A 12932-nucleotide genomic window follows, 5' to 3' on the forward strand; every position below is an offset into this window, starting at 1 on the left:
AGGTAAAATTTAAAAAGAAACAAAGAATAATAAACACAGATCTTTGGAAATACATATATATGATATGAATACTAGTTCTATTATTTGTTAATTATATTATCCTGGCTAGGATACTAAACATCTCTCAACTCCATTTTCCTCATTAATAAAACAAGAAAATAACACTTATAGAGCTCATGTAAAAATAAAACGAGATTGTATAATTAAAGAACCTGGAGTATAGTCAATTTATTAATTTTATTCCCTTTAGTAGGTAGTCATGAAAACATGACAATGATATTTTCTTAATTAAAGCTTAGGACATGTTCTGACAGGTTTTTCTCTTAATTATGAGTGTATTGATATGAAAATCCTAGGAGAAAAGTTGAACTGTTAATTATATTTAGTAATTAATGCAAAGTGACCTATTCCAAGTTAATCATACACAGCTGTCTTTTTTGATGTATCAGTAGCTGTCAATTACTAGAGGTAGGTGAGTGTTTGCCACTCCCACTAACTTCATTATCAGTCCAAAAGGAGAGAAACTTCAGACCCTATTCTGTTTCATTACAGACATTCATAAGTAGATAGGTAGAAACTGTCTGGTATCTGCTTCTGTAATTTAGAATGAAGTCTCAGCCCTTGTTCTTTGTGGTATTCCAAGAGCACCCTCTTTGAAATATTCAGTTGATGTATATTATAAAAGATTCTGTATGTAAGATTGGGCTAGAGCACTAGGAAGGTACAGGGGATCAAAAATTGCCTGAGTCAGTAACTGAGCTCAAAACCTTTTAGGGACTAAGTCCAGGGTACTCTCCTTTAGCACAAGGGTTAGGGTTCACTTAACTTTTATGCCTTGACCATGTAAGAATGTAGAGTTTCTAGGAACTATTAAAAAAATAAAAAACACATAGTTTGAAAAGTACTAGTCTTACCAATGGGATTCAGTTTCTCACACCCATTATGCTAATTTGCAAATCTCTTAGTGTTGAGTCAAGATATAGATTGTGGAAATTCTTGCAGTACTATCTCTGTAATGTGGCCTTTCTGTTTAAATGCTAGCTGACCATCCTAGGAGAATAAATTCAAAATTAGGGCAAATGAATGCCTTAACAGTACAAACAAAGGCACACATTTATTTCACATCATCAATTCTGAAATATAAAATGTCAATTAGTGGTATCATAAAATTTGAATCATTTTTATTTAAATAATCAATTTATATAATCAGAACTGCCTTAGGAAATACAGATTGGATTTCCATTGGGTATATATCCATCGGCTATCCATTGGATATACAGAATTTGCAAATGGCAGATTGATTGACCTTAATGTTGTCACCTAAATTAAATGCCAAACTACTATAAACCTGGCAACGAGTTGCCTGCTCTGATTTTCCCTCATGTCAGTGGTTCTCAAAATCACGGTAAAAATGGTTAGTGCCAAGTAAAAGGTGCTATTTCATGGAAATGCTGTGATAAGGTATTATTTATAGGAGTTGGCTCATCAATTATGCCTTTCAAAAATAGGTGCTTTATGTAAAAATAGTAGTTAAATTTTTTGAGGACTCACTTATGTTGGAAATGATTCTATAGGTTTTTTCATGTGTTTATTTATTCTTCAAAATAACTCTGTAAATTAGATACTATTATCATTGTATTGTGCAGATAAAAGCACTGAGGCAGAGAGATATTAAATAATTTGCCTAAGGTCAAACAGCTAGAAAATTGTGATAAAATGGAAACAAACTTAGGCATGTGGCTCCTGTGGCCATACTCTCAACTAGGCAATATACTGACTCTGTTATAGTGTGTAGTCAAGGCTGGCTTCAGGGCATATGACCTATGCAGTTGAACAGGGTCCTATATCTGTACTAGGTTCAATGCTCACATTGCTTAGTTCATAAACTTCATCCCTTCCACTATGGATACATTGTTCTTGAGTCCATTGTGCAAGAACAAGGGAGACTGTCAAAGGAAGCTGGCTGACATCAACAGAATAGTGAACATGTCCATCGGCTTCATGTGACCGTCCTCTGAAACTAAATCTTTGCCAGTTACTAATGCTGCATTAACAAACGGTCCCAAAACTCGGTGGCAAGAACAACTTTAAGTTCACTAATTCTTTAACTGGTCTCATCTCCCTGATATCTGAGACTCAGCTTGTTATACTTGATCCACGAGGATTACTTTATAAGCAGGGGCTGATGTAGTCCAAGGTCTCTTTACTCATATATCTGGTTGTTGATGCTAGAGGTTGTCTGGAACTTCAGCTGAGGTTGTTGAAAAGAGAATTTTCACATGGTCTCGTCCTGTGTCCTGGAATTCCTCACAGCCTATTGACTTCAGAGTATTCAGACTTCTAACACCAAAGACTTCTTTAAAAATGGTTAGTGCCAAGTAACCAGATAAGCTGCTGGCCTTTTCTCACCTAGCCTCAGAAATTATCTGGTAACGCTTCTACTGTACTTCACTGGTTAAAGCAGTGGCAGATTCTAGGGGAGAGTACTCAACCTCTTAGTACGAGAAGCATGAAAATATTACATCATAGTGAACATCTTAAATAATTTCTTATGAATGCAGAAAAGCAAGACCCTCTAACCACAATACATTTGAAAAACCTCCTATATATTTGCTATGAATCTATTTTCTATAAATGGATCTGTACAAAGCTTATGATGTAAAACACTGACTTCACATAGTCTCACAACTGACATTCAATACTTAGCATAGAGTTTGACATATAATTGGTGCTGAATAAATATTTGCTGCTGTTGAACTAGCATCTTCACTGTCATTATTGTGTTGAACATTCATAAAGGAATAACATGAGAAGAGTAATACCTTGCACACAGGTTACAAGCTTAACTAGACGATCAGAAAATATAAGGTTGATTAGCAGAGATTTTTCCAGGAATAATAAATTTTAATAAAATCAAGGAAATAGACAGCAATAGAGGAAATCGGCTCCTGAAAATATTATAGTGGAAATTGGAGTCACAGGATGAGAGAATTATGGATTTATTAAACAATGATTTGACTTCTTTACAAAAGGCTAAGTGAATTAACTTTTATTGGATGCAATTTAAGTTAATTCTGTTTTTAAATGCAGGCAGATATAAACCGTTTATAAGATCTGAAAGTATCATAATATGAGAAATGTTTAGCATGGGCATGAGAAAATTTGGATTTTCCATCTGTTGTTTTAAATATAATAATTAAGACTTTCACAAAAGTTAATTTAAAACTCAGTTTTATCAGGAAACATCATTGCTATGCATAGTTTGTAAAGTATTTCAAATCTTGTTTATTTATGTCAAATTGACAAACTCAGCAAACTTCCCAGCCATGTTTATGAAAGCAAAGGGAAGAATTGAGACAAGTTTCTCCATTACACATGCAATCCGATTGACCCCACAGTGATATTTATTCCAGGAGCTACTACTGAGACACAGTATTAGAGTAATATTTCTAGACATTTTTATAATATAGAAAATAACTAACAAATAGTCTCTATATGACCCAATTCTCATTTTTTACTTTCCATGAGATTTTTTCTTATTCTAAGGAATGAAGGGCAGCTCAACTTTGTTTCCAAAAATATGTGTAAAATTCAAAGATAAAAACTAAGATATTCTTCAAGCATAATTGTTTTTATAAGAAGTTAGATGCAGAAACTCCTTAATATATAATCGAATTAGAGAACTCAGAAAACATTCACTCCCTTCTTAGGGATTAAATACTTATGGATTGTTTGTCATTTATTTTGGACACAGATCTAGGTATTGTGGACACCACCGTATATAAGACCCAGCCCACATTTGTAATATTCTGGGGAAGCAAGGCAACAACAACAACAAAGAAACAACCTGAATATAATGAGAGGTGGATGATACAGTTTGGTAAAAACTCTAGAACACATAAGAAGGGCATTATAACCAGACAGAGGAATTCAAAGAAAGCTTCCCAGAGGAGGGCAGCTTTGAGCTGAGACATGGAGAGTGTACAAAAGGACTTTCTTCCTAAAAGACTTATGTTTCTTGAGTGAGAATATTTTTTGATGATTCATAAATGACTGTAGAAAGTTTCCTTATGGAAATACTACAGATAACGCATGTGGTCACTGAAGTAAGAACTCTGAAAAACAGGTATATAACACAAAACTTAACATATAACTTCTGCTTCCTCTATTTAAATCAGAACTTTTTAACAAAGGCTTTCAAATGAATAGTTCATTTGATCCCAAATCTTTGCTTCTCTTGATCCTATATGTCAAAAAGCTCATAGAATATTGGATCAAAAGGATTGCATAAGTTTTACACAAATTTTGTTCTGATTTTAATGATGATATATATTCATTACACAAAATTTGAAGCATGCTAATACAACAGAAACAGCAAAGAGGAAAATTTCCACATAAACTTCTCCTATCTATAAAAATATTTGGCTAAACATATAGGCTGTGTAATCAGGGGAAGAGAAAAGTTCAAATCCCTGTATTCCCAATATTTAAGAGTCATTTTATTTCATCAACCAGTGAAGAAAAAGGCCTAGTGCCTTGAGACCATATAAGCCTGTGAGCACAAATAATTTTCTTTTCACCTTAATACCCAAATTCTTCTGCCAGGTTAGTCCTTCCATGGTGACCTAAGGGCATCCTCAGAGTGTCTCCAAATCATCTTGGCTTTAGCTGCTCAGAGTGTCACACACACTTATCTGGTCCAGCTTCCTTATGTGAAGACATCCTGCACACTTTATGCCTCAGTCTCTGTGGTAGGTACCTCTGTAGACACTGCCCTTCTGCCATGGTGACAGTCTTTGCTTTCCTTCTAGTTTACACATCTAGCATGAGATGACATTGTGTTCTATAGAGAAATGAGGTTACTATACTTTTCTAAGTCAGTGTTGAATCTCGTCATCTTGACCTTGATAAAACACAGTATATATAACGTTCTTCAGTAAATAAGGACCCTTTGCTTCAGGATGTATATTTATTATCTATGTATATATTATATATATATATTTATATATTTTATTTATGTATATTATGTATATTTATGCATATTATTATTTATGTATATTTATTATTTTTCCATATGCGTGGAAAGAAGAAACACATTTTTCTATCTCCTCTTTCATCTGAGTCCAAAGTTCCTCTGCATAAATCTTTCTTTCCCTCTGTCAGCCCCAAATGATACCAAGCAACACGTTTCGCAAATGCAATTAAAAATCATATGCATGCACATGTGGAGAAAAAGGATAATTGTTCCTCTTCCAATCTAATTATTGTTAGACTCAGCTTCAACATTCTTCTAAGCATATAAAGAAAATTTTAAAATAATGCAAATATGTGATAATAGATGTACCAGTATAGAAAGCTACAGAAAAAAACTAAACAAAAATCTTCCTAATGTTTTAAATTTTGAAACTGTCAGAAGCACGTTCATTAAACATCAAAAAGAGGAGATGACAAAGTAGGCTGCTCAAAAACCAGAAATTACACTGAGATTTTTACAGCATATGTGAAAAGCAAACATAGCTCTAGGACTGAGAACTCAGGGAGTTCACTGTAAGTTCAGATGCAAGTAAAGAGATTAACAATAAGTACAATTTCTGAATTATTACTAGTTGTTACATGTTAGTAGTTGTTACATGTTACATACTCATGTTTCATGAATCCTACAATTATCTAAGGTATGCTTCACCAATTCATCTACATTTGAAAGCTTACAATGAATTTGAATAAAAACCCCAGAAATAAAAATAATTTCACAGAAAAAAAGAGTTATTATTTTATATTAAATGACATAAAAAGCACAACAATTATAATGGAGATCAAAGCATAATCAAAACTTTAATTTTGCTTAAGACCAAACTGATTAATCCAAGATTATTTAAACAACAAAGTTATAAATTCAGCTTGGTTTAGGGTAAAATACGTTATTTTACAGTACTGCATCTAGATGACTGAAGTAGTTTATCACACAGTTTTTATCTCTTTAGTTTTGTCCTGTGTTTGCTACAGGATGCTCAGGTCAGTGACTATGATGCTAATTCTTCACGCTCAGGCGAATAACTCTTTTCAGCATATCTGGGATTGAAATGAGAGTGGCTTCTCTCATTATTACACCTAACGAATTCCTAGCAAACACTGTTCTTTCTGTCCTCATAGTTCTGGGTTCTGCTGGGTTCAAGGTCTCAGTACTAAAAGGAGGAATGTTTCCAGCAAGGGAACAAAGACTGTTACCATTATATTAGAAAGTGAGATCACGTCTCATTATTTTATGCTTATCGGGCCAGTGGAAGAACAGCAAAAGAAAAAAAAAGGAGAGGAGCTAGAATATTGGTAGGTGTAAATCCTGAAATTCATGAGGAAATAGCGTGGATGCTGCAAAATAGAGCTAGAAGTTGGTAAGGAATCAATGGGACTAAAATACCACATTGGTAAGATCTATAAAGACCTGGATCCCTCAAGAAAGTTATGGTCAATTCACATGTATAAGTACAAACGTACATACATACATACATACATACATGAATGGTAACTAAGATGGAACAAAGTATAAAGGGAACAAGGAAGATAGTGGAGAACACAAGTACTAAGTATAAATCGGAAAATCAACTGCAAAAACGAGGAATGTAGTATTTACTCATTTTCTTCTCTGCTGTGCTATACATATATTTGTATATACTAACTACTTTTGCAATTTAGCCCATATATTACAGAACATTAAGGCAGAATTAAGAGATAATTCTAGAAAGAAGTGTATACAGAGACTGTAGATTTTGAGCTCAATAAGAGATTTCATGAAACTGTGGTTCTCATTTGGGGACAGAATAAAGATATTTTTAGTTGCAGAAGAGATTTTTATATGGCATAGGCAGAGGCACCACTGTTGCTATTACTGTTTTTGTGGCTTGGATATTTGAGTACGGAATAAAGGTGTATATTGACGTTAAGCAGTCAAAATGGTGGACCATTGCATATATTTTTCATAGTTTTTGGGTGTCTGGAATCTTGAAACACCCTGTGCCAGTGTGAGAAATGTCTAGATCTTTTTACTGTGCCTTCCTTTGTTTGAAATCAAAAAAGTACTTCCCCTGCCTTTCTTGTAGGCACTTGATGTGAACTCCATCAATCTAAATTGTAATAAAGAGATACAAGTCAAAGAAGTAGGCTTCTAGTTGAATCTCCTCTGGCAAATTAATGTCAAATCCAGCTGCCCATTCTAAAAATGTCAGAGGTTTTAGAAAGAGTGTCCAGTAGAAAGACTTGACTGTATTAACTGTGGTATCTGTGCCTCTTGATCCAGTGATGAAGGTACAAGTGTCATGTACTCTAGACTGGACCATTCTCCTACCTGTATAACTTCCAACTTGGTTGTTAGTCTTCTGGAAGATTCTAAGAGGTATCAAATAGTCTTTTATTATTTTGATAAAACTCGTTATAGGGGGGCTTTCTTTTTTAAAAATTCTGTAGTTTTTTTAATTATAAATTTATTTATTTTATTTATTTATTTTTGACTGTATTGGGTCTTCGTTGCTGCACATGGGCTTTCTCTAGTTGCAGCCAGTGGGGGCTACTCTTCATTGTGGTGCGCGAGCTTCGCATTGCGGTGGCTTCTCCTGTTGCGGAGCACGGGCTCTAGGTGCTCAGGCTTCAGGAGTTGTGGCACGTGGGCTCAGTAGTTGTGGCTCACGGGCTTAGTTGCTCCAGGGCATGCGGGATCTTCCTGGACCAGGGCTCGAACCCATGTCCCCTACATTGGCAGAAGGATTCTTAACCACTGCGCCACCAGGGAAGCCCAGTGGGGCTTTCTTGTTTTCAATTATGAACTCTCTGCAAATGTCCCTAAAGTGACAGTGGCTAAGCACAATGATATATTTCATTCCTGCGTAAGAAAGGGATAAAAGCTATGAACAAAACAACACAACACAACACAACACACAGAAAAGATTTCATTATCTCTTACTCTTCTATAGCAGTGAATACAAAACATACATTAATATCTCAAAAAGGTATAACCTTGCCTATGCATGTAAGTTTTCATGTAATCAGGCAGAAGGTCTCATTGAAACCTAATCCCAAATCCCCCCACTTAATTTTTGAGTAAAATGTGTAAGTATCTACATGTTCAGAAAAAAGGCTGGAAATACATGAAAGAAAAATAATGCATAAAAGTAGTCTTTTCAAGACATGAAGTAGATTTGAATGGCTGTTTCAAGACAAAGCAGCTAAGAAAACAACTTAAGGGCAAAAAATTCCCTTCTTGTTTAAAAAAAAAAAGGTACCTGAGGCAGTTTAATATAATTAGGTCTAAGGCAGAATCTGAAAGAAAGAACAAGATGCTGGCAAGGGAACAAGGAAAAAGAGGGAGTGGACTTCAATGGTTTTGGGTTGGGACTCAGTGTGTCAATTTGTGGGGTTTCCTCTCTGGGAAATTGCTATGGCAAGAGGGATGTTTAGGTAAGGATGCTACCGTTTTCCTGCTCTTTGGGGGGCACAGTATGGACATTCTTCCAGTTGCTGGGAAACTGGCAGAGAGAAGGAGTTCCCAGATATTAAGATGTAGGTACTGGGCTTCCCTGGTGGCACAGTGGTTAAGAATTCACCTGCCAATGCAAGGGACACAGGTTCGAGCCCTGGTCCAGGAATATCCCACATGCTGCGGAGCAACTAAGCCTGTGCGCCACAACTACTGAGCCCACATGCCACAACTACTGAAGCCTGTGCACCTAGAGCCCGTGCTCCACAACAAGAGAAGCCACCCGGTCCGAAGCCTGTGCACTGCAACAAAGAGTAGCCCCCGCTCACCGCAACTAGAGAAAGCCCGCGCACAGCAGTGAAGACCCAACACAGCCAAAAATTTTTTAAAAATAAATTAATTAATTAAAAAAAAAAAGATGTAGGTACTGAGCAAATTTTGACATACAGAAATTTCCTATAGGATTTCAGAAGCTGAGAGATTCACAGATCCTGAGATTTAGAGATAACTGGGGAGAATTAACAAATGGCACTGTGGGCTACAATTGCCTTGCATATTGGGTTTGGATCACATTGTAGTGTCGTGCTAGGATGTAAGATTTCTCTGAGAAGATTCTTCCGCAGGTTCCTAAAGGACCAGAGACAAGGACGTCTCCCTAACAAGAATCCAACTATCTCAAGGCATTTGTTTCCCTAAAGAACACTAGGGTTTCAACATACAGATCTAGGTTGCTGTATCTAACAATGCTTTTTTTTTTTTTTTGAAGTCTCACCAGACCAGCTCCAACGGTAGAGGGAGACATAATAGAGGATGAGGTGTTTGATTTTTTTTTTTTTTTTTCGGTACGCGGGCCTCTCACTGTTGTGGCCTCTCCCGCTGCGGAGCGCAGGCTCCGGACGCGCAGGCTCAGCGGCCATAGCTCACGGGCTCAGCCGCTCCGCGGCACGTGGGATCTTCCCGGACCGGGGCACGAACCCGTGTCCCCCACATCGGCAGCGGACTCTCAACCACTGCGCCACCAGGGAAGCCCGAGGTGTTTGATTTTTAAAGATAAGTCACCTCTCACATCTAGTAAAAAAATAAGTTAGAATAATTTCTTAAAGAAAATTATACTCTTTATGATTTTATGTGACATTTCAGGGAGATTTTAATTTTCTTTTAAAGCATTTAAGTATGTGACTCCTTAAAACCTCTCCAAAGCTGCAAAATTGTATATTAGCATAGAGAAACATTTAAAGCAGTTTCATTTCAGATTTATATTCATATATGCAAGAATGTCTTAAAGTAAATCTTTCTGCAGGATTTTGAGCTGTTCTAGCAGAGTGGAGAAAAATCACTTTCTGGGTTAGCGAAGTTTCTTATTACTCAGAAAGTAGAAAATTATTTTGGTATCGTGAATTAGTAAAGAGCCAACACCTCTCCAAAATTATTCACTTTAAGTGAAATCTAGAATCATCTGCCTTCAAGATAGAATCAGTAACCTAGGTATCGGCAATGGGTAATTTCAAGATAATTTTAAGACTTTGTATAAAATGTACATTTGATGGAGTCTATAATAGAAAATAACTCATTTAAAAAATCTCTCTCGGTTATTTACGTCTTCATTAAGAACTCATTTAATAAACTCTTGATGTGTGTGAGGCTTTATCCTAGCTACCAAAGAGGACATAAAATGTTATTAGTTCAATATTTCCCCCCTCCCGAAGGAATGCAAAATAAAATATATACACAGATATTAATGCATGCTTTAGTGCATGGTAGAAGTTTTAAACTTCTACCGTGATAAAAATAATAAAATTTCTCCTCTGGAAAATGTGAGTTCTGTTAAGAAGGAAAGGGGAATAGAATTCAGGGACAAGAATAAAAAAGATCACTTAAAGGGAATTTTGTTTGCTTTCTATAACCAATTCTGTATAACTATCTCAGCTTTCATATGAGGACGTATTGTAACCCAGTATTAGGCCTGGCACAGATGTAGAACAAATAATCCAGCCTAAGGCAGCCAATCATTCCATTTTTCAGTCTACATTGTTTGGTTCAAGGTTAGCTTGTGATCTAATGATTAAAGTTTCAGAGGATGAGGCTATGAGTTGTAAAAGAAGAATTAATTGTGAAAAAGAGTTGTAAGAAATATATGCAGAGAAAGTAGTTTGGGGGGATGTAAATAGATTAAATCCTGCATCAAGCCATATGTAAAACCAAACTTGCCCCTGTTCAGCTGTATGAGCCAATAAAGTCTCCTTAGTGCTATAGCTAATTTTAGTTGAGATTTTATTAATTGCAAAGAAAAGCAGAGGAAGAAGGTTCCTAACTGCTACAATCCATGACATTTTAAAATATAAAACCATTTTTATTACCTAGGGTGAAGAAGAGGGACTCTTGGACTCAGGTGATATTTCCTGACATTGTGATTTTGGGCACATTACTTATTCCCTCCACCTCAATTTCTTTGCTTTAAATTTAAATAAAATAATGTCTTGCCTATAGAGTCATTTCAAGTTTGGAACGATACAGTATATATGCAATGCCTATTATATACTAAGAATATTTTAAAAGCTGTCAGTATAATAACTTAAGAATTACAGATTATCTAATTGAAAGATAACCAGATTTCAGTCAAGTCATGCCCCACATTTCGCAAAAAAAGATGATCTGGGTCAAATAATTTACATGATATGATTTTCCCATATGGACTTTTGTGGTTGGTAGTACAGGTTGAATTTGAATCCAGGTCTTTTGAGTGCAAATTCAGTAGCATCTCATTATTCAGGCACTATTTTTCTTTATTTACTTGTTTATTTAATATCCACGGTTTTCTATTTTCAGTTATCTATGTGAATACTTTTTCACAAAGTCAGATTGCCTTGAAAATTTCTAAATAAAGACCACCTGGAAATTCTCAAGGTGGTATTTATTACCATTCAGATATACTGCCTTAACATGAAAAAAGCCTCTTCTTTTTCTTCTCTCAACATTCTCTGAACATTATGAAAGAGAAGTGGAAAAAAGTGTAAGGAAGAGAAATGCAAAGATATGAAAAATATTTTTCATAGAAAATCACTTATATGCAATCAATATTAGCATAAATAATTCAAATAAAAGTAATTTTGAAAAACATATGGACATTATAATCGAGAAGGCAATTCTGCAGTGTGAGTTATTTGTCAACATTCACAAAGCATAGGGGAAAAGATGAACATTCTCTCTTAATTGAGGCAGAGAAGGAGAGTGACAATGTTATGGCCTGCAGCCCTTTGTTTATGCATGCTTCCTTTGGTGATTTATGTTTTTCACAGTAAAAGTCGGGAGTCACTGCTAATATATCAATATATTATAGGTGTCAAAAGTGAAATACATTCTTGCTGAAGAATAAAATAGGAAGCCATTAATAAGGAAAGGTAAAGAGTGTTCAAAGCAGGCTGTTCATGTCTCACTCATAAAATCATCTCAAACAGAATATGATGACTTGTAAACTTTTTTAAATATCTGCAAGCTATTGTGCAATTGTAATTTAGCAGGTTCAGAACCTATAACTATTCATTTCCCCTCTTAAATTTAAACACAAAGAAATTAGAGAGAAATATATTTAGATTGTATGTATTTATCCATTACCATATATACACACACATACATATATCTCAAAAAAGGTTTAAAATTATGTTTTAAACAGCAAACAATTAAAATTTTATATAAAATTGTTATATAAGTTTTGGTCTCAACTAAAGGGGCAAGAAATCAGACAGGAGGCTATTCTTCAAAACTCAGGAGATAATAGATAAAGAAAATGAATTGTGAGATAGAGAAAAGGGACAGATTCAAAATGTAATTAAGAAATTCACTTATTCAATGTCATGTTTCCAGAAAGGTCAGAGGAATGAAATAACACTAAGGTTTACAAACATGAAATATAATGTGGACAATAATTCAATCAATTAGAAATACCAGTGAAGAAGTCCAGTAAGGGAGTAGAGATTCAGATGGTAGGAGTCATTAGCATCTATGCAATATTTAAAATCAAAAGTGTAAATGAGATCAACTTAGCAGAATGTATCTTCTTAAAAGAAAAGAGGATGGATTTTTTGGGAAGCTACTTGCCAATATTCTGCATTTTCATTTTGACATGTCTAGCTCCTATCATGATGCCTCACACAAATTTGGGATCCATATATCTACAAATGTTCATAGAACAAATAATTACCAAATTTGGAAAATAGGCAGGAATAAAGGAGCTAAATTAATACTGAAAAAGAATGGTATGGGAGATAGAAAAAAAAAAGTATAGTTTCTTGGTAATCAACTGGATTTGAGATTTTTAATAGAATAGAGTTTAAGACTTCGGAAAATTCACCAGGAAAGTATGATAAAATAAGGAATAAAAATAAGCTATTTGGGGAGAAAACATTTGCAAAAGATGCATCTGATAAAGGAGTATTGACCAAATATACAAAGAACTCTTAAAACTCAATTT

The sequence above is a fragment of the Tursiops truncatus genome, chromosome 17, assembly GCF_011762595.2.
Source record: "Tursiops truncatus isolate mTurTru1 chromosome 17, mTurTru1.mat.Y, whole genome shotgun sequence".
NCBI lineage: Eukaryota > Metazoa > Chordata > Mammalia > Artiodactyla > Delphinidae > Tursiops > Tursiops truncatus.